Below are 22,196 nucleotides of genomic sequence, written 5' to 3' on the forward strand. Positions count from 1 at the left end.
TGCAAATACATGAAAATTTTATTGGGTTTAATGCATGCCTTGGGTCATTCTAAAAACAGGGAGCATGTTCTGTAATGATTAGCTTTTGCAACAGCACCACTTTGTGGTTGAAATCCCAAACAGATCCCAGAAAGGGACTGTAGGGGCACCACACGTGCCTCAGCAAGTTTGAGCAGTTCCCATGGTGGTTGGTTTTAATATCCATTGACAAATGCACTTACCTGAGATGGAAATGTGTTCCAGCCATATGGTCCTCTCTTTTTAAGATGGTGGGTTTGAAGTACAGGCAAGGAAGAAGAAGTGGGAGCAGAAGATTAGCTCTGAGAATTTTGACCAACTGGTATCATCAGTACAGAAGGCTGTTCACCTTACAAATGCCAAAATCACTTTTGTTTGTATTTCCAGAATTTTATAAAGGGCCTGACAACATCTCCAGAATTTATTTTTTTTTCTTGAAATGTGCTGCAAATGTTTTGTTGGAAGTAAAAAGGAATCCAACTGTTTTTATTTGGTGGGAATTGTGGTGGAAAAGAATTGAAATTATTTATTAAAACATTATTTAAATATTGTTTTAAGAACACCAATGGTACCATTTCATAGCTGAAGGAATTTCTGAAACCTCATTGGCATCCTCACTTGCACCCAGGCTAGGCAAACGAGAAGGATTAGAAAGAAATTCCAAGCAAGATTCAAACAAACAAACAAACAAACAAAGAACTTCAAACTTGGTTTTGTTACACATTTCTTGGAAAGTTGTCTTCTTCAGCTTTTCTTCTTCCTTAAAAATAATTGGGACAGTTCATAACAATTAACATGGTGGGTCAAAGATGACACAGTGTAAAATGTGTACCCAGAACTGTATGTGCATGCTGAGAGGGAGGATGGGAATAATGCACATAAATAAGCAGGAATTCTGGTCACACTCTGAAAGCCATTACTCTTCAGAGCTTTTCCTCAAAGAAAGGCATTTCATAGAGTCAGCTTTTATGCAGCTCACCTTCAAACCTATTTCCTTGACAGAGAATTAAAAAAGTGAGATTAAATGAAATTATAATAGTATTAATTAAAATAACATCCAGATGCATTAAAATGCATCTAGTAAGTACAACTGCAATTACTTTCTTGCATGAAAGATTTCACACATACACACAACACTCCAGTGCTCAGACCAAAATTTTAATTGCTTTACAAATATTTTTCATTTCAAAGGAAATGTATTGGTCTGTACTCCTGTATCAAAATAAAGCTATATATTAGGTGATACACAAAAGGGGATTTACACTCTTCAATATGTAGGTGTGTTTTGTCAATAGAGTTATGGATGATTACAAATCTCTCCAATGTACTAATGTGTTACATCCCTTATCAGCTCAACTCATATTTTGGACTTATGGAATATTTGTCTTTTTCTGATGGTATCCATTTTTTTCAAAGATGGTCTTTATTGCAGCAATAATTCAGAAACAAGGTTAGTTGATGATAGGCAACATTTTGGGAAAGAAAATCTATTCCTTGTAATTATAAGCATACTTTGAACCCCTACTCATTTGTTATAATTCCAAATTAGCTGAAGAGAATTTGCATGAATATCAGTAAGAAAAATGCTAAGGAAAAAATATCAAATTAAAACCATGTGAAGACATTTGGTTCCATTACTTATGCTAAAACTGTGAAAAGTTTTTAATGATGAAGGGGAGATTTGGAGTCACAGCACCATTCTTTTGTGAGGAAGATAAATTCCACACTGGGACACATAAAAAGATATATAAGGTGCTTGGTAAGTTGTCAGCTGGGATGCTGGGACTCAGTTCTGACCATGTTCAAGTCAGAGAAGACCTAGGAAATGACAGAAGCAATGATTAAATGTGTAGTTTAAAATATGATGAAAAACCCCAACAGAGTTAAGAAATCAGTCAGGACTCACAAGCCTGTAATTGACCCTGGCTAGGGCAAGGGAAGGTCTAGGTGGTCTCTCTCCCCGCCATCTCTCCCATGAATATGTGACTTACACCATCACAAAAAGCAAAAATGTTCAGGAACATCTTGTATTCAGGACTCTGGCATAGCTCTTGAAGAAAACTTCCCCGTGAAATCTTTCAGGAAGTTTCCACTATGTATTCATATGACTTGGTTTGGGACACTAAAGGTCTTTATAATGGGGAAATTTTTCCACAGAGAGGTAAACCTGTACTGGTTTTCCCTCCTGGACTGGTGCTTCTGCATCTTTCAGGTGCAATGGAATTGTAATAGCTGGAGCAAGTTGAAAGAGGATGAAAAAAAGGACAACAAATTAATATTTTTCAAAACAAAGATAAAAATAAATACAAGTCAAGCAGTTCCAAATGGAAGGGGCTCAGAGCACTTCTGGTCTGGTATCTGTTAGATCCAAGCAGGTTTCCCATCAATGAAATGACAGGCTCAGTTTCACACATCACATCCAGGAAATGTGTCCTAACCTGTGTGTTTATTCCTACTCTTAGTGTCAAATACAGGTGCTCTTCTCAATGGTCACAACCAGAAGAAATAGAAAGACCAAAGCAAAGCAAAGCAAGGTTGAATAGTGAAACATTGTTAAAAGAGAAGCTCATTCACTTGCAAGCAGCAACAAAAGTTGATGTAAAAATAGGCAATTATATTTTGCATAAACTTATTTAGTTAACATTCTTATTTTTGTCTACTGGAATAAAAAAAGTCTTGGTTCAAAGTAGAGCTGAAAAGGTATATTTAACAGCACAAGTCAGCTTGTTGAAGCCAGTGGGAAACTTCTCAGCACTGGCTTGTATCTCCTGTAGTTAATATTTGTGTGTTGTGTCCTTACAAGGCAATTTTATTTGAATTAAAACAAGTTTTATTCAAACTTTTTGTCTGATGGATGCTGATGCCCATTTGGCCAAGCTACTACACTTTAATTCCCTAAAACCTTAGTGTGAAATCACATCTGCTGGAGGAGGGGCAGAGCAGAAAACATGGTATGGATCAACTTTCAGACAGCCAAAAACTGAAAGTCCCATTTGAGACAATGCATATGTACAGGCAGGGGGTTTGGAACAACCCTGGGCCAAAGTGTGCTCTCTGTCCATTCTGGCCTATCTTTTTATTTATTTATTTATTTGTTTGTTCTTCTTGAATAAGGCATTTCCCAAGCCTAGTACATGCATGTAACTAAGTATTCTTTAAGGGCCTATAGGTAAAACATTTAATGCATCTTTACATAGTATTAAGTTAAAGCTCACTGGAGTTTTCTCTGAGCTAATTAGGAAGTCCCTGGATTGATTTGGGACTGTTTCAAATGATGGTGTCCCCAGCAGCTTCCAGGAAGGCCTGGCAGCTGGACCATTCCAACCCCATCCTGAGTGGGATGCCCCTTCCCTCCTGCAGGCGTGGGATATACTGATGCAGAGCATCAGGCACAAGACCTGGATCAAGGGATGAAGGATTCACAACAAAGTCAAAACCACTCCTTAGGAGCTGCGTGAACAGGCAATGGAGTCTTCTGTACGTTCAGAGCCTTTTCTTAGCCTCAATTCAAATAAAGGGATTACCTTTTTCTTTCATTGCTATGCATATCTTTTTTGAAATCAAGTAAACAGACAAATGTTTTTCACCCACATTCCATTGTTCTCCAGTTTTATTTGGAAGAACAAATTCAGTCTGTTAGGAATCAAGCAGGATAAGGAAAAAAACAAAAAGGCGTGGCGACTTTTAAAATTATAATTTCTTTTTGGTCTGAAAACTATATGGCTTTTGACCCCATCTCTCATGATGGGAGTAGTGGGTAAAAAAAGCGGCTGGATGGAAAAATCCAGCACGTTCTTTTGATTGAATCACACTACTGACACTTGAGGCTGACTGTGCTTCAGGCTGTCCATGCCTGGAGCTAAGTTTAGACTAAGTTCTTAGTTTATAAGGAACTCTTTTCCCTCTGAGGAAGCTCATGCCAAATTCTGTTCTGCTACATGCTCGTGGCAAATCTCTCTTCCCAAATATCATCATTTAACCCATGCCTGTGGTTGTGTAAAAGGTTCTTACTCACATGCTTTACTGTCTGCCCCATGTCTCATTCCAGTTCTGCAGCTGAGCAATTCCTTTATCAAGGACCAGAATAGCAACTGAGGTTTCTGCCCTGCAAGGGAGGAAAAGGAAGAAATCACGCGTTGAGCAGAGGACACAGAGAGTGTTTATTTCAGGAAGATGGGGATGGTCACACAATCGTCCCTGACTGACACAGCCTAATCCGTGAGTCATACAAGCTTGTACACACAAGCAACAATAGGAAAATTTATGGGGTTTTAGGACTGTTATGAGGTTATGTTATGTATGTTCTCTCCAGTGCACATGCTGGGCTTGATTTTTATCTTTCCTTTAGCAGTTAATTCAACGCTTTTTTCCCTTGCTGAGAAGTTCCTGCTGGAGGCAATTCCCCAGTACAGCTTGCCTCAGTAGCCAGCAGTGTTTGTTAAACACAGCCTCTGTCCCTGCAAGCTCTGCCTTTGATATAAAGCAAGACATCCCTATGCTGTAGAATTGCTTGAAATGTGTGTAAGGAGTTGAATCTAAAGGCATTAAGGACAGTTTTTGTGGCACTACTTACAGTCTAAGGAAGCATCTAGGCTTTCCCTTAATTATTGTGGTCTCTGCCTAAATACTATGAAGAGAATAAGATTAAATTTTTATCCTGAGAGAGAATAAAACTGATTTGTATGGCTACATCTTTTGAAATTAGAGATTATTCTTGCAACAAGGCACAGTCAGTGTTACAGTCACACCTCATCTGATAGAGACAGATATTTTGGCTCTCATCTGCAGATGCTAAATACAAAAAGCAAGCAGGAACACAGAGCCTGTGTGAAACTAAGTCACACAAGCTTCTCACTCTAGCCTGAGAAAGCGTAAAGAAAAATCCAAACTGTCCTTGGTAAAAGACAACAATCTTTGCAGGTGTTGTTTAAGATCCTTGTTGTTTACTTACAAGAAAGAGTCAAGGGATAGTGTTCCACTTAATCAATGCTGGTGATGTGCTGTTTTAATGACCAGCCAGAGTTTTACCTCTCGGACCTTCTTGAACCTGTCTATAAAAGAAGATCTAAAATAATAAACTTTGCTCTTTTGGACAATACAGCTAAGAGAGTCAGTGTCTCGCCATTCCTATTATAGTGTGACACTCATTAACCCCAAATAAAGCAAAACTCCAGGAATTCTTTATAGAAATATGACTGTACTGAGCTAGGCCCAGAATGTTAAACAAATAAGCACTTGTTTAAATCTGTCTATACCAAACTCCACATCCTCAGGGATTAGCTCACTTTCTTCATTGTACCTTGATATCTTCCCTTAATTTTTGAAAATTTCTCTTTTATGCATGTCTTCTATTTCTTTAAATACCTCAAAGAAAAAGAAAAAAAAAAAGATGCTGCACTATATCAAACAAGGTAACAAATCTGAGGGTCTTACTGAGCCAGTAAAGTGAGAAAATATCACTAAATCCTAAAAATGCCCAGCTAGAACCTACAAATTTCCTAGCATGCAACCCAGTTTTAAGTTCTCCCCCCACACAGAGGCTTTTGTCCTGTGATGTGATACCTACAGCAAGTGGAAATTGTTTCACTTGGGAAAAACTGACCATGCAGCATGCCTTACTTTGCAATGAGAGAAATGCCACATGTCAGTTCTGCTGCAGTCTCAAGTTCTTTAAGGCAATTTCCATGCTCCACCATGTTTTTCCCAGGGATGGGATCCTGAATCAACTCAATAAAATGAAGAACATGCAAAATTTCTGTGTGATTATCCTTGGACTGCTTGTTAAATACAGTAGAGCATTCCCTGCTCACACAGAAATGGCTTGTGCTATTAAAACACCCCACACAGATCCTGCTATGGAGCTTGGATAGCCATCAATGCTTGGGTCAGTCTCATGGATGGCTGTGTGGGATGCACTGAAGGGGCTCCTAAATGGAGCCGACTGGAATGGGCTGCCTGGGGAAGTGGTGGAGTTCCCATCATTGGAGGTATCCAAGAAAAGCCTGGACATGACACTCGGTGCTCTGGTTTGGTTGATGTAGCAGTATTTGGTCACAGGTTGGACTGGATGTTCTTGTAGGTCTTTCCCAACCTCAGTGATTCCATGACCCTGTGATTCTTTCTATAGGCCTGATCTGGCATCTCAGCTGCTATGAAGGCCATTATCACTGACCCCTTTTTACAGAAAATCCCACCTCCCATGCTCTGCACTCGTGACTTTGTGCATATCACACAAGGGCTGGGGTCACAGCTAAAGATTTAACATATCACCTACCCTTTTATAGCAACACTTCTTGTGTTTGTGTGAATGAAAGTGGAGTAGCAGCCTGTAGGAAGTGGGAGGCCAGCAAGAAGACAAAGGAGGGACAAAAGAGCTGGTTGGAAAAGTAAATGGGACTGAAAAGAGCAAGAATAGCTGCAGCCAGAGGAATTTAGAGAAGCAGAGATAACACTTTTTGCAATCTGAGGCTATGAAATCGTGTGAACATGCAGAGGAAGGTGATAAGGCATGACTTTACCTCTTCTACAGTGGCCTGAGGCACAGTCACTTTTGCAATTATTTACCCTGCGCCTACTCAGGCCAGTTGTTAAAAGCTATAATTTGAGTCATCCTTTCTACTCAAAAATGCACCCAGAGTCCAGCTCTGACATGTAAACATGGTCTCTCACCAGTGCTCCCAGACTATCATGAACATTTGGTGCTGGTACTGGATGTTTCCAAATCTCAAATGAGATGTTTGCTTTGCCACTGTATTTTAACACCGCCCCCCCCCCCCCCCAAAAAAAAACAAAACAAAGCCCAAACCAAAACATAAAAACCCCAAAACAAAACAACCAACAAAACAAAATCAAGCAAAACAAAAAATAAACCAAAACACAACAAAACCCAAAAACAAACAAAAAACCCCACAAAAAAGCCACACAACAGTTTTTTCTCTGTAACAAAGAAGCAAACAAAAATATTACAGAAATATTTTGCATGAGGAAAAGTTTCTACTATTGAAATTTCTACTTAAAAGATTATTTTGGTTTTACAACTCTTGTACTCCAAAAGATTCTGTTTTTAAGGTCCAGTTAAAACCTTAAAAGTTATCAGTGAGATTAATCTAGGTCAGACACAAAAACAGTGTTCAGTCACTATTTTAAGCTAAAAGACCAGAAAACTTGAATGAGAACACCATGCTACTACAATACTTACCTTATATTTATTATTTATTGCAAAAATTTTTGATTAAAAGTTTTCTACCCAGTATGAAAATGTTAACACCCTTTCATGGCTCTGTTCTGGCTTGGTGCATTGGAAATGGTGCAAGAAAGCTGACCTTGAATATTTTCTAATAACTTCTTCTGAAGGAGACCCATGCAATTGGGCACTCCCAGCTAAGATTCAAGCAAAAAGTCCACTTTGCAACTTTGCAACATGGATAAAGCACTGGAGCTCCTTCATTCTGGATGGATATGACTGAGACAACACAGGCAGAAAACCTTGAGAGATGACAGTTTAGCAACTGAAGGGATGCACAAATGGTCCTTTCTTGTTGTTTTGCTGTGAAGAGCCAAAATAATTTATTTTTTTTTTGTTAATCCCCTGTTCCTGCCAATGTCATACACAGGGCAGGCAAGACTAACGTTTGGTATCAGAGGTTAACATAACAAGAGTGGAAAAGCACACTTCAGCTCCCAGGGAAGTGGATAAACACTGTGTTCCCTCGCTGGCAGCTGCCTGCTGTGCTGGGAAATATCCCTGCTTTTGCTCTGGGTTAATGGAGGAAAGACACAGTGCAAAGAGGAATTTTTCTTCCATTAGATACTATTATGAAAGTCTTCTGGCTTTGTGAGTATGGAGGAGGTTTTAGTGATCCTTTCACTGCTCTGTGAACAAGAGAGGTAAATAGATCCCTTTATCAAATTTTAGGCAGTCCAGAAACTCTTTTTGCCACAGAGCTAAAACCCACTGAGACTAAAATTGCTTTACACGCAGCTGAAAACCAAATCAATAAAACAGGTGAAACCCAATGTAATTTCTTTCCCATTTTATATCTCTTCTTCATTACTAGAGTGATACAGAAGAGACTGCAGCATAAATTGAACTCTTTCCTTGCAGTACTTGTCTGAATTTCAGTGAAAACCACTACATTTCTTTTAAGGAAGGAAAAAAAAAACCTTTTCTCCAAGCTTTTTGGAGCTTTTTTGGAGCTTTTTTTAAATGGAGAAAGGAAAAAAAAAAAAAAAAGAAAGAAAGTATATTTGAAAAAAAAGCTTGATAAATAGTAATATATTATGTTAAGACATTAAATATATTTTCAGCAGAATTTTCTCCTGTGGGTTGGTTTCACACTAATCAGGGTCTCTATTTCTTTCTTTCCTCTACAATATTCCTGGGAGTTGTGCTTCAGGTTATCTCACAATATAATCTTCCTATGCAGGCCAGTCATATTTTTGATCATATTTAACCCCAAGATCAACAAAAATGTTGGTGACAGGCATCAGAGGGGTAAACGGTACCTCAGTTCGGTTCTCAACAGTTTTAAAAGCAAAATAAATGCTGATTTCCTGCCTCTAGTTTCTCATTATATGAAAGAAATGGTGAGGAGTGTTTTGTCTCTTTGAACAGATGTAAAGGAAATTTTACTAGAATCAACTTCATAAAGTCAAATACTCTCTTAAAATATTACAGAGAGTACTTCTGATCCATTTCTCCATATAAATTTATTTGTATTCTATTTTAGCAGCAGTTCTAAATTTTGGGAGTTTTACACTTAAAATGTTTTTCAGTTTCTGAATAGTATTAATAAATTTATTATTTTAATCTTATTATTTGCCCTTTTTTTGTCCTCCTTTAAAATTGGATGTTTTCATTTCCCTAAGCCCACAGATTTTTGCATTCCCTTCCTTGAAGATTTTGCTTTTATATTTCTAGAGCTTTTTTCCCCCCTCTATCTAATTAAAACAAAATGACAAAACCTCATGAGAGTGCTTGGAGGCATTAGAAGATGTTTTAGAAAGGTGCTAAGCTGTGTTAGATCAACAGCAGCTGTTTCTTTTGCTTCAGTGCAGCTACAAGAATTTATAGCATTAAAATCTACACATTTTTGCTCATGTTCCCTGAATAAACAACTGGCTAAGCTTTTCTCTCCCTAAATGCAACAGCAAAATTTTACAAAGAAATTATTTCTTTGTAGGAATTTAAGAAGCTGAGGATTCAATTAAAAGTGTATTGATTTATTGCAGGTGAGGATCTTTGTTTTTCCAGCATGCTGGCATCTTAACTCCTTTTCCTTGGTACTCCCATGAGCTTTGTCTTCTTTTAGTGCTGAGCAGAAGAGCTTAAAAAATTAACTGGTGACTTTTAAAGGTTTATTTCTATTTCTATCACACCTTCCAGTGATGAAGAACTAGCAGCTGTTTCACCCTCAACAAGCATTAATGTCTTTTGATACATAGATTTTTATAAAGGGTACTCATAGGCAGCTTATACTTGTATACATCTCAATTGATATTAAAACATATATATATTTATATGTATGTATATAACATATATATAGGGTTATTAAAGGTAAGTGTGCTTAAACCTAACTATTTCTTCTGTCTATAATATTTACATTTTTGACTCTTCCCTCCACACTACCCATGCCTCAAGTTCACTGATCAATGTGGGTAAGGAAATGAAAACATTAAATTTTAAAAACAAAAACATAGTTAAATAATCTGCAGCACATTATTCCATGGGAAGGTTAAGTTAGAAGCTGAAAGGAGCTGGGAAGTGTCATGGGATGGACAAAGGAAGGAGATAACACTGAGTGGTTGGACTCTCCTGCCATTGGGGACAGTGCCAAAGCTCTCAAAGCATCCCTGGCGGATTCCTGCGGCACCTCCGAATTTCAGCATCAGAGACAAGTGTGATCCAAGTGAATTAAAGAGGAAAAAAACACCCCTGGCTGGCTGGGAGCTGGCAGGAATCCCATCCATTGACTGCAGCCTCCGCTCAGCCGTGGCTCCACGAACAGGTTTGACTCGGACCGTCGTGCTGTTGTTGTTGGCACAGGGACGGAGCGGGAGCCGGCGAGTGCTCTGTGTAATCACCACTATGGCTTTCCAGCCCCGGATCAGTTTTCCATAAACAAACCACAGGCCCAGTCCTCTGTGGGGGTCACTTTATTCAGCTGCTGCTCTGGCCCTCGAAAGGTCCCTTGCCCCATAAAACCAGGGGTTTGCAGTAGTGAAATCAGAACCAAACACTTCAGATTTAACAGAAGGGCTCAGCATCCTGCAGGATCAGCTCCCTCAGTAGCCAAAGTCAGTCAAAGATCAAAACCCAGGTTACTTCCAGAGGACTTTTTGGATTTTCACCAGCATAGCCAAGAGGGGAGCTCAACCCTCTTTGGAGAGACTCTTCAAGGTGTCTATGAGTGCCTAAGGTTAAAGACAGTGTAGGAATAAGCAAATTGTGGAAAATGGGCTCTGAGGTTCTCTGTGGAAATTCCAAGCATCTTGGTCCTCTCACTTGCCAAAGAAAGGACAAGACTGTCCCAGCTCCTCATCTGTGGCCATAATCCTGAGACTGTGCCATTCTGACAGGACAAGAAGAAACGGCCTCAAGCTGCATTAGAGGAGGTTCAGGTTATACATCAGGAGGAATTTCTTCCTAGGAAGGGCTGATAAAAGTTGGAAGGAAAGTGGTGGAGTCCCCATCCCTGGAGGTGTCCAAGGAATGCCTGGATGTGGCACTCAGTGCTGTGGTCTGGTTGACTCAGTGGGGATCAGACATAGGTGGAACTCAATGACCTTGGAATTATTTTCCAACCTCACCGATCCGGTAATTCTGTATTTGAGCGTGAGTTCCCAAAAGTTTTTTCCATTAGGAAAAAGGAGAAGCTAAGTTATCCTTTAGGGAAGGTTTTTTTTCTCTGTAAGTAAAGACTCCTAATAGAAAGCACAGGCATTTTCAGGTTTAATTCCTGGATTACAAATTATGCCCAAGGAAAATTTGACAAAAGGTACTCTAAGGTCACTCATGATCAACCCAATGTGCAGATGTGGATTTCCGAATTTTGATCTGTGTTATTCCACCTTCCTTCTCTCAACTATAAAGTCAATTCTTAATGCCTTTGTTTTCTAAACAAACAGTAAATAAGCAACATTTTTGCTGTAAATATATTAAATATTAATATTAATATTAATAAATATAAGTATTAATTATCACTAAATTCACATATTTGTAAATGTAAAGGGATCAATAGTGCATTTATATTATTACATTTATTTTAAATAAACACATTTATTATATAAAAATACACTTAAATAATATTTATGCATTAATGTATTCTTTCTTTAATATGTATCTATATATACACATATATATGTATTATTTTTCAGCCTACTCTTCGTATATTTCTGTGTGGTTAGCAAGTGCAGAAACCTATTTGTATTCATTTACTCTATATCCACAGTCTCTAAACGCTAGAACCTAACTCAGTCTCAAAACACTGTTTAAATTCCTAACACTATCCTGATTTACAGCAGCAGAGGATCTCCCTTACTATATCCCTTAACTTAAAAAACCCTAAAAACAAAACAATAAAACCAAAATAGCAAAAGAAAATGAAAAAAATCCAACCAAAACAAAAAAAAACAAACATTGATAATGCCCCCCGAAACAAAATCAAAATAAAAAACATGGAGAAAAGTTGATATTTCCATGTCAATTATAAAGAAAGAATGATGGATTGAATAATACAAGAAAAATAGAAAAATTCAAAGCAAGTTGTCTGGATTTCCCATGTCCAGGGGAGTTCAAGGATACTTACTCATTTATCTCCCCAAACTTTTTTAAAACAAAAGCAAAAAGCCCAAACAGTAAAGATTGAGACATTTCAAATGTGATTGGGAATGATGTTAAAAGGATGACCAAGTATGGGGTAAAATGTCACAATGTTACTATGGTGCATCTCTTCTTTCAGACCTCAGAATATGGGAGAAAGGATTATTAAATTTATTTTTTTCAAATTAGGGCTTTTAGTCTTGTTTTTTTAGAATACTTCTACTTGTCTGATAGTTTCACAACTGTGTGCAGTTTCTTTGTATTTCCCACTGCTACTAAGTTGTGATATCCTGTATTTTTATAGTCCAAATATGTAATTTCCTGTCCCAGTATGTCTTAAAAAGAAAGATCCAAATAATATAAAAAGTTATTAAGATTTTCTTCTTTTCTGTAATTACTGATCTTGTCAAAGAAAAGTGTTAAAAATTAAAAATAATTGGATCCAATATTTTGAGAAAAAATGGAAAATATTTGAGGCCCAAAGAAGTCAAGATGGAGATTAATATTTTGGTGTTTTTAAAAACTCATAAAAGCAGATTAAATTTTTCTAAGGAATCATCAATATTTGTGAGCTTGGCTTCATAAAAATTTAGGCTTGGTTTGAAAATATATCTGTTTATATTCTTCTAAGGGCTTCAGTTTCCCTCAGTCTTAAAATGGACTGTACTTTTGTTTCCATTAAACTACAAGTGCATGATGGATTTTTAAATGTGTTACTGCACAAGTCTAGGGATGTTCTTGAGGACAAAGATATCTTGTCACAAAAAGACTTTCTGAAATATGTTTTATCCAGACAAAACTTCTATTTTCCATCCTTTGGGGTCAAATTTGGACTTTTTAAAATTTTTGATCAGCTCTGCAGGGCTGGGTCCTTGGGCACCCACAAATTCTAAGCTGCAGTGGCATTGAGCAGCATCCAGTTTAGGAAATAAATGTGACATTAAAATTCCCCATTCAGGAATTGCTGTCTGCTGTTCAACAGCCAGCCATGAGAACGTTTCATTTCACATTAACATGTAAAGGGATGATGGGGGTGAGGGGAGAGCTCTCCATGGCATTTTATTCCATGGGGCTGGGAAATGGGATACAGGAATGAAGGTTAAAGCTGAGACTCCTGAGCTGGGGAAGGAGCTGAAGGCCAGCCCAGGGATGACACGCTTAATGTGAGGCATTCTTCTCGGTGGGAAGACTTTGGCACACATTCCAGAGAGGCTCTAGCTGGCATTGAAACTTGGAAATATCACAGCCCCTTGCACTTTGAGAGGGTACTTAAATCGACACATTGGCTCCCTTCCAGGAATATTACAGCATATTAGTAGAAAGGCAAGGATTTCCTTTCTAAGAAGTCATTGTAATTTTTGTAATATAAGCCGTAGCCAAAAATGGGCACAAAGTTACAGTGTATAGCTGCAGCCCTTTATGACTCAGTTTTTCAAGCTGTATCCAAACAGAGGGACAGACTGCTGTCAGAACACACTGGACTTTTTATCCAAGTCTCCCTATTTCTCTTGTCATAACATCCTGGACTCAAGGAGATGCTTGAAAGCCATTGCCAGCTGAGCCTCTCCTATAGCTGGCACCTCATCCCTGTTCCCCTCCACCCAGGAGTCAGGGAAAGCCTGCAGCTATCCACCTTCTTCCCTGACGTCTTCAACACTGCTAACTTCCACTCCCACCACTGCTTTCTGCCAGCATGGGAGGTGAACTCAGGCAGCCCATAAATTTATGCTTCAGTGATTTCCTCTGCTTTATAATTAGACTCTCATTCATTAAATAAATCAAATGCACATGCTGTCTGCTGGCTCAGGAGTGGCAAAGCAGGTACATGGAAAGCTTGAAGCACTCCTCTCCCCTGCTCCCATAGACAGGCTGCAGGGTCCCAGCAAAGTGGAGGCATCCAGGGATTTGCTCTGAGGGGAACTGCTCTAACAATTCAGTACAAGATACTAAACTTGCAGACATGTCACTGGCATGATGCTCTCACACGGAAAAACCTTCCATCAGCTGCTGGTGGTTTAGGCAGTCATGGTGCAAAAGATGCTGTCATCACCATCTAGCTGCAGGAATTATCTTTCCAAATGTGAGTTACCAGAAGGGACAGTATTTATGCCCTGGTATAAAGCCCATTTGGTGAAGAAATGCCAGGATACTGGAGCAAGAAAGGAACAGTGTGTTTTTGTAAACACACTACCCTCTAAACACATATTTACAGAAAGGTTTAAACAGTGGCAGGAATATTATCAATAATTGCTATTTATGAGTGCATCTGTGGGAAGCTGACACTTTACATAGATTCCACTCATATTTGAAAAATATCCTTAGTCATTTGAATGATGTCCAATAATTTCTTGGGCCAAGAAGCAGTTCAGTCACTCTAAACTAGAAAATGTCACAGCACCACTTTCATGGGACCCCATAGACCCCAATACAAATCCTGCATTCTGAATTTTCACAGCTGCCAGTGGAACTGGGTTTTGAATTATTCTTGGTTTAGTAACCTGGCGACACCACAGCAGTACTGTTTCTAAATACCTCCAAACTATCCCTGATAGAGGAATGGCGCACAGGATTAAGAGTAATCAGAGAATTATGACAACAGAAAGCCCCTGCCAAACCCCTTGGGGCACTGTACAGTCTAGTTAGAAACTCAGTTACTAGAACTAAAAAACAGTTAAAACCACTTCATAACAAGCTCTTAAATCAAGTTGATAAAAGCAATTAAATAAACAGCAGGAACGTAGAAGAGAGATTAAACTGAGGGAAAACATTGGCACAAGAACACATGGTTATAACCTAGACAGGAATATATCTAGGCTGGAAATTTGTTAAGCACTCTGAAATCTTCAAGGACAGAGATTCTTGCAACAGCTGTTCAGCAGGAGTAAAGGGGAAGCAAGACAATAATCCGAGGAGATTTTTTACTGGGACTGTACGATTTCCTGAGACTGCAGTAGCTAAGGCTTGGTGACTCTGTGAAATCCCGTCCTCTCTCCTGTTGTTCTAAAGAATGTTAGGGAAAAAAAAGAAAGAAAAAAGCCAGATGAAAAACTGCTTCAGTAGACAGGACTGAGAGTATAAGTGTGTATAAATATCCAAAGGGAGGGCTCAGAGCAGGGCCCAGGCTCTGCTCTGGGGGACCCAGCAATGGCACCAGAGGAACGGGCAGGGACTGATCCCAGGAAGTTCCACCTGGAAATGAGACAGAACTTCTGTCCTGGGCAGTGACTGAGCCCTGAACAGATTGTCCAGAGAGGGTGGGGAGTCTCCTCACTGGAGATATTCCAGAGCTGTCTGGACACAATCCTGTGTCCTGTGCTCTGGGATGGCCCTGCTGGATCAGGGAGATTGGACCAGCTGATCCAGCCTCACCCATTGTGTGATTCCTGTGGGATGGGGCCATTTTGCCAGCCAGGCATAAATGCTCCTGGAAGAACTGCTTGGAAATGAGACCCAGTGTTGGCACTGAACCCACTGTTACCACTGTGTTGTGTCCTAGCGTGCTGGAAACTCTTCATCTCCCTGAAGGTTAAGCTCTCCTGAATTCCATCCTTGGGAAGCTCAGAGCGGCAATCCTGCCAGTCACCACCTTCCTCCCTAATTTGATTTAATGGCTGCTCTGCGCATCTCACCTCCCTCCCACATCACTCTGCAGAGCTCTTCTCTTCAGGTCCTCCATCAGAGCCACTTTCTCTCTGTTGAAGGTCTCCTATAAAAGACTCATTTATTGATATTGCTTAGTCTGCTAATTGCACAAGAGGATCATCCATTTTCTGCTGGGGTGTTCAATTAGCATGACCCTTAAGATTATATTTTCCCTCACATTCCCCCATCCTTTATTTTCCTTCTGTGTCCTCCTCTTCTCCTCCCCTCTGCCCTGTGTCATCTTTCAGGAAGCAATATATTGTGCCTTCCATTTACATCTCTGGCTTCAGGCCCATTTGGAAACTGAAATCTCCATTAGAAACAGAGACACAAATGATTAAACAAACCTTAAAATGGGACCAGGGTGTAGGAAAGTAATTAAATACTCCATAAACGCTGTAAAGCTGTAATGAAATTGCCATCCTATTGGGTTAGTGGTTTGTGGGGGGTGCTGTCCAGGGAAGAGTTTAATCCTGGCCTTCAGACATGGGTAGGAATTCCTGCTGGCTTGTTCATCTGAAGCTGGAGGAGCTGTCTGGCCAGTGTCACTGTGGGCACGTGTGGGGCTCAAATCTCTTCATTAACCTGATTTCCTGCCATAAACCAGCCAAAATTCTTCTGGAGCTGTAAAGATTCACTTATCCATGGGAGGGCTGTTGAGGGGAGACCTACATTGCGTTGCTCTATACAAATTGCCTTTTAAAGGAGAGGCTTTACATGCCTCTAAACAATAAAATCAGTGCTTGACATTCTAAGCAAAAGGCAGACATCTTGATAAAATATTCTGGAGATTTAAGCCTAATTTGCCTTTTCTGCTTTCAATTTTGTGGAGCATGTTGTTGTCTGAATTGTTGGACCCCATCTTGGACCTCACGCTTTTCAGGAATCAAGTGATTTTTAAAAATATTGAACAGTTAATTGATCTTAAGGCCTACACCTCATAAGAGCATCAAATCATGGTTTGCTCTGGCAGTTTAATCCTTTTTCTATCACAGCTAATGGAGACCAGGTTATGACTGAAAAACCCAAATCTGTTCTCAGCCTGCTCCAGTAGCACCAGAATTGTGCAACTCTACCTGCATCATGGCAAAACATTATGGCAAAAATCTACAAAATCTGAAAAGAGAAAAAAATCATTTAAATCAGATGTTTTTATACTAAAAGAAAGACAAAATTGGTTTGTTGTACAATTTCTGGTGCTTCTCTATACTTCTTTTTCTTCCTAATATTATAAGATTAACATTTTTACTAATTTCCACTTGATTATTATGATATTTCTGCTTGATTTTCCTGCTTCTTTTAGTAATTTTTGTCTCCCCAAATGAAAACTTGGAGGCAGAGTGCAGTGGGAAAATGTAAAACAGACAGAAAAAAAGAGAAAAAGTATCAGAAACTCAGTTACTAAAAAATAGTCACAAAGAAGTCACAGGGTTGACTGCCAAATTAAAGGACATTTAATTGCAAGTTTGTTTCTAAGGAAATTACACCAATAATTGGGAAGAAAGTATTTATCCAAAGTGTATCTCTGGATGACCTTGGATATCTCTGGCTAGCACAGAGAAAGTATCCTTGTGTGAGTAAAGATAAATCACTGTGTTCACAAGTGTTCACAAGGATTTGTGCCTTTGCAAGTGTGAAAGGGACACATGGAATCTGTGAGTTTGACATGTTATTGTTTTGAGGTGTTTTTCACAAACTAAAGGAATAAATGTTAATGGAAGTGACATTCTCTGAATAATTAACAGAGCCTGGGAAATAGTTTCTAACACTAATTATAGTCAATAAATTTAAAAAAAAATGAAATTTCTTTTTCCTTTCATCTATTGCTTCTTGGTGTATTTTGAACTTCTTGTGACTTCTAATTGCATAAGGACCTTAAAAGGGGCACAATTTGGCTTGAAAACAGAATTGTTTTTTAAGTAAGTCTCTTCTGTTGCCTTATTTCATATTGCTAACTCATTTGGCCAGCTCTAACTCACCCTGACTTCAGAGGTCATCTGGGGATTGGCTGCCAAGCCACGTCACATCACCTAGAATGTGACATGCAACTAAATTCTTCCCATGCCTGTCCTCTACCACAAACATCTTTTTTCTTTCTGGCATAGGTGCAAGATGCTGCTTTTATGCCAGCAAAGTTTCCTTGTGCTAAAACAGGATGATTTTTACAGTGACAGCAGCATCAAACAGCCTGAGCCATTCCCATTATCTTTCTTTAGCTTATTTGTTTTTATTTTTAAAGGCTTCTTACTTTCCCTCTCAGTTTTGTACATGGATTTTTGTGTCTACAGCTGTTTATAGCAGTATTTTTTCAGGTACAAAATGAAACTGCTGATTCTTAGATCCCACTTTTTTCAGGAGACTGAGTTTTAGTTTTATTTATCTAAGCCCTGGTTAATTTTTCATCCCCAAAAGATTTCCTATTTTTAATTGTGTACAATGGTACCAAAAATACCAGATTCCTCTCTTACACCTGTCTTGGGTCTTTTATTAGAAATTGATGCTGAACATCAGCCACATCCCCTATCAAAAGGTGTGTTGACGGTTTTAAATGGTTTGACATAGGAATGACTTTTCTTTTATTACATGTCTGAAATACAGCCCATACAATGGTGTACTGAATTTCTGGTGTGTGACTGTTAATAGTAACCTTACCTATTGAGGAAGCATTTTCCTGAATAAAAATTTTACCTTGCAATAAAAATACATTAGTGCTCTTTCTATTGCAGGATGATTTAACCTGCTCTAAAAGTTCTCTGATGACAAATACATAATCAGACAAGAGGATTTTACCTGATATTTTTGTACAAGTTTTCGTTTTGGTTTTGAGAGATTAAATTAAAATCTATAAAATGATAGATGTAATTCCTGAACAAATAAAATATACTCTTTCTAAAACTAGGTAATCAGTCTTCAATCATGATTTAAGCCTAGAAGTTGGATTTTGATTGACAGACATTAGATGATACATATTAATGAAACTAATTAATGATGTGCTAGGGGAGACCAAAGATCTGTCTGGCCCAGTATACAGGGAAAGAAGAATGTGGATGACTACAGAAATCTGTATTCTGAATTATTTTGAAATTATAAACAAAAGCTTCCACATCTGGAGCTCATATCTGTTCAATGGTGTTTAGTATCTGCCTAGTGTCCAGGAATTTCTCTTGCAGATTTTAAATGTGTTTCTACATACAGTGTACATTATTTTCTGTGATAAGGGAATGGAAAAGAATTTCCTATTTTTCATTTGAAGGCTGCCTCTGGTATTCCTGTGCTGTGGCAGCTGGGATGGCAGGAGTGCCACGACCTTCCTGAAGGAGCATCCTGGGAAGGACAGTTCTCACAGGCACAGGCACAACCCTCTCCTGGCCTGGCGAGCGGCGTTCAGCTCAGCAGCAGCTTCTCCCAGGCAATGCAGGGAAGAAAGAACTAGAGCTCTAGCTAATGATTCCACAGAGAAACCAGCCTTTATTAGAGCAGGGCCCTCTGTGAAGAGACCCAGCACAGAAACTTTCCAAACTGAGGGAAAAAAATGGGGTAGATATAGGGAATGCAAGGGGCAGGGAGAAACCAGTAACCAATGGGATGCAGTCATGGGGGCAGAGAGTAAAGGGAAAAAACAGCAGTGAACCAGAGATTAACACAGGGTTGCAAAGGCCTCTGGGGGAGAAATTTTGCTTACCATAACAAAAGGGTCTGTGGATCATGGATAGCTTCTCCAAGGGAGCACAGCAAGCTCCCTGTTGGCCAGTTCTTTGGCCTCCACGTTCCTGAATTCATGTTCTGCAAGAAATAATGAATGACAACTCCTCATTCACTTTATTCACATCATTTGCTACTTTACAGGTCTCCATCATAGCTCTCTTCAGATATCCAAGCTGATGAGTTGTAGTCTGTTCAGTCTTACTGCATGTGGAAGACTTTTCTTTCCCTGACCTCCTTTGCGAGCCTTTTCCAGACGTATCCTAGTCCTTGTGGAGCCCCTCCTCAGGAGTCTATCAGATACGTACACAGTGGCATAAATAAAGATTTCTGCTTCCTTCTCAGTGATTTCTGTCCTGGGGTGACTTTGTGATGCTTGTATCCCCAGTCACCTGGTTTATGTTACATATTAAGTTCTGCACCTGTAAGACTGGCTCTGAGGGAGAAGAGGGGGAAAAAGAAGCCACAGTTTGTGTTGAGAAAGAGCACTCACTGCCCTGAATCCTGCCCCTGGACTGTTTTGTCTGCAGCATGGACAGACAGCAGGACCGAGCTCTCCTTTGCTTTTAGTTAGTTTTAGCTAACTGAGGCAGGGAAGTTCCCTGGACAATTTTTTTTCCCTTTTTCCTGGATCTGTGCAAGCCTGCTCTGGACTGAAAACCCAGCCAAACCCTGGGAACTCACGCCTGTGGCCCACCGGGGCCTGGGCCTCAGCACTTTCCAGTGATAAGAGACTGAGTGAGCTGAGCTACACCACATGAAAAGGACTTTTCCTGAACTTGCCATCTCATCCAACAGCGACAAGTTTTATTGTTTAATATTATTCAATTTCTGTTAAATAAACAGATTTTTTTCTCCACTTTTCTCCAAAGAAATCTCTTCCTGAACAAGTTGGGGGTGGGGCCGCTTGAATTTGTTTTCTGGAAAGACTCCATTCGGAAGTTCTGTCCCAAATTTGCCCTAAACCAAGACACTGATATTGTCAAAACTCAGTGTCACCCAAGAGCAGGAAACATCAGTCACACTAGATACCTTATGAGGTTCACCAAGACCAAGCTGGTGCTGCACTTGGGTAGGGGAGCGTCCAGAAGAGGCCACAAAGTTGAAAAGGGCTGAGAAATTTGGGGCTGCCCCCCATTTGTCATGAGCATGAAATGGTTATTTTTACCCCTGTGGAAGTAAGAGGAAAAAATTAAAAAGATTAAATGAGTAATCAATGCATCAGAGATTTGTATCTCCTTTCCTGGTATGTGGTGGCACGGCAGGAAGACAAGGAAAAGAAAATTACAGAGGCAATTTTAAGATGAGACAGCATGTTCCAGTAGCCTGCAGATGCAGGGGTGGTGTTCCATGACTGTAGGCTTTCCATCCCTTCAGGCATCCCTCTGGGATAATGTTCTCTATCCTGGGGCTTAAGGGTTGGCCCATATAAAGCTAGAGAGACCCCATTAGGACACGAATTTTCATTCTTTCTCCTTTAAGCAGATTGCCTGCTTGTCCTAAAGTAGTCCATCCTTTGGCCACAAGTGGCCAAGCAGCATCATTGGTAGGCCTACCTGAGTTGCTCAATCTGTTCTACAGCAGTTACAAATGCTCAACATTGTAACACAATTCCAGCTTGTTTTTTCATCTTGTTCACCTTTTTTCCAAGCTCTGCATTCTCTTAAACAGCAACTTTGTCTGCAAATAATAGGCAATCAGTCACCTGACCAGCAGGAATCAGACACTCCTTAGAGCATCTCTGAGGAATTTGTAAAATTTCTCTGCAGTATTTCAACACCCCCACAAGGTCCTTGGCCTCCCATGCTTTGGCCCAATACTTATCCAGGTTTCTAGCTTATGTGATAAGGTGCTCCACAGTTCGTGCATCCAGCCTGACGGCTCCACTGACAAAACCACCACCCGAGGCTCCCTTTCACCAAACATTGTTACCAATGCACTCATACAAAGAGACTGCAGACCACAAAAAGAAGTGAGGCTGGTAACTCTATCCAATGAAATTGCAACCATGGCACCCACTGACCACAGAACAGCTTGTTCTGGGACAGCTATGTGCCCCGCTGACCAGGCCCCGTTCTTGCCACACACACACCCATGGCACTCCTTTCTTGTTTTCCAGCTATGTGCCCATGCTCATGGTGCAACCACATGCTCCACTGCCCAAACCCTGTCCCTGTTTTCTTACCCACACTCAAACGTGCACCAATTTTTCATTCACACATGCTCAAAACACCATCAGTTTTTGTGCTCTGGGCATCCCATCCTCATTGCCAATAATCTCATGGGCTATGGAGGACGACCATGCAAAAGTCATGTGATTGCAAAGCAAGTTTTATTTTATTAGTAGCTGTTGCAAATAATACATACCAACACCTGGACTGGTGAAAAGCCACTGAGCAGCAGCAGGAGATGGAGCATGGTGCTCCAGTGGGAGGGGCAGGCAGGCTGTGCACCTTCAGGGCACCCTATGCATCAAAAAGGCTTGCATTTTGTCCTTGAATCTCCAGAACCAGGCCTCATCTCTTCTCCACTGTCTTAGGAAGGATGAGAATTTAACAGAAAAGTTTTATGGATATAAATGCTTAGCAGAAGGTTCTCTAGAAATGAAATCAAGTTTTGATATTATAAAAAGATGTTTTTAGGGATAATTGTTGCTGAAACAGCTGAAAGAACAAAGGTTTAGTCAAGTGGAAGGTTTATAGCAAAGGTTTAATCAATTAGAAGGGAGTTTTATGGCTAAAATCCAATACGTTAACTGGTCTTCAAACAAAGCATGTTTGCTACCAAGTAAAAAAAGCGTAAGCAGACAGAAAGATGTTTTTTACCAAAGCAAAAAGAATTTTACACTGCAAAACAAGTTTCAAAGTTTAACATGTAATTGCTAACTCAGATGATTAGCTAGTCACTAACATAGTATGGTAATTTGAGCAGTTTTGATAGGATATATGTAAATGTAAAGGTATTGTGTACGATGCTGATTGGTTGTTATGTAATAATATGCACAGAAAAAGAA

Source organism: Cyanistes caeruleus, chromosome 4, assembly GCF_971803275.1.
Source record: "Cyanistes caeruleus chromosome 4, bCyaCae1.hap1.1, whole genome shotgun sequence".
Classification (NCBI taxonomy): domain Eukaryota; kingdom Metazoa; phylum Chordata; class Aves; order Passeriformes; family Paridae; genus Cyanistes; species Cyanistes caeruleus.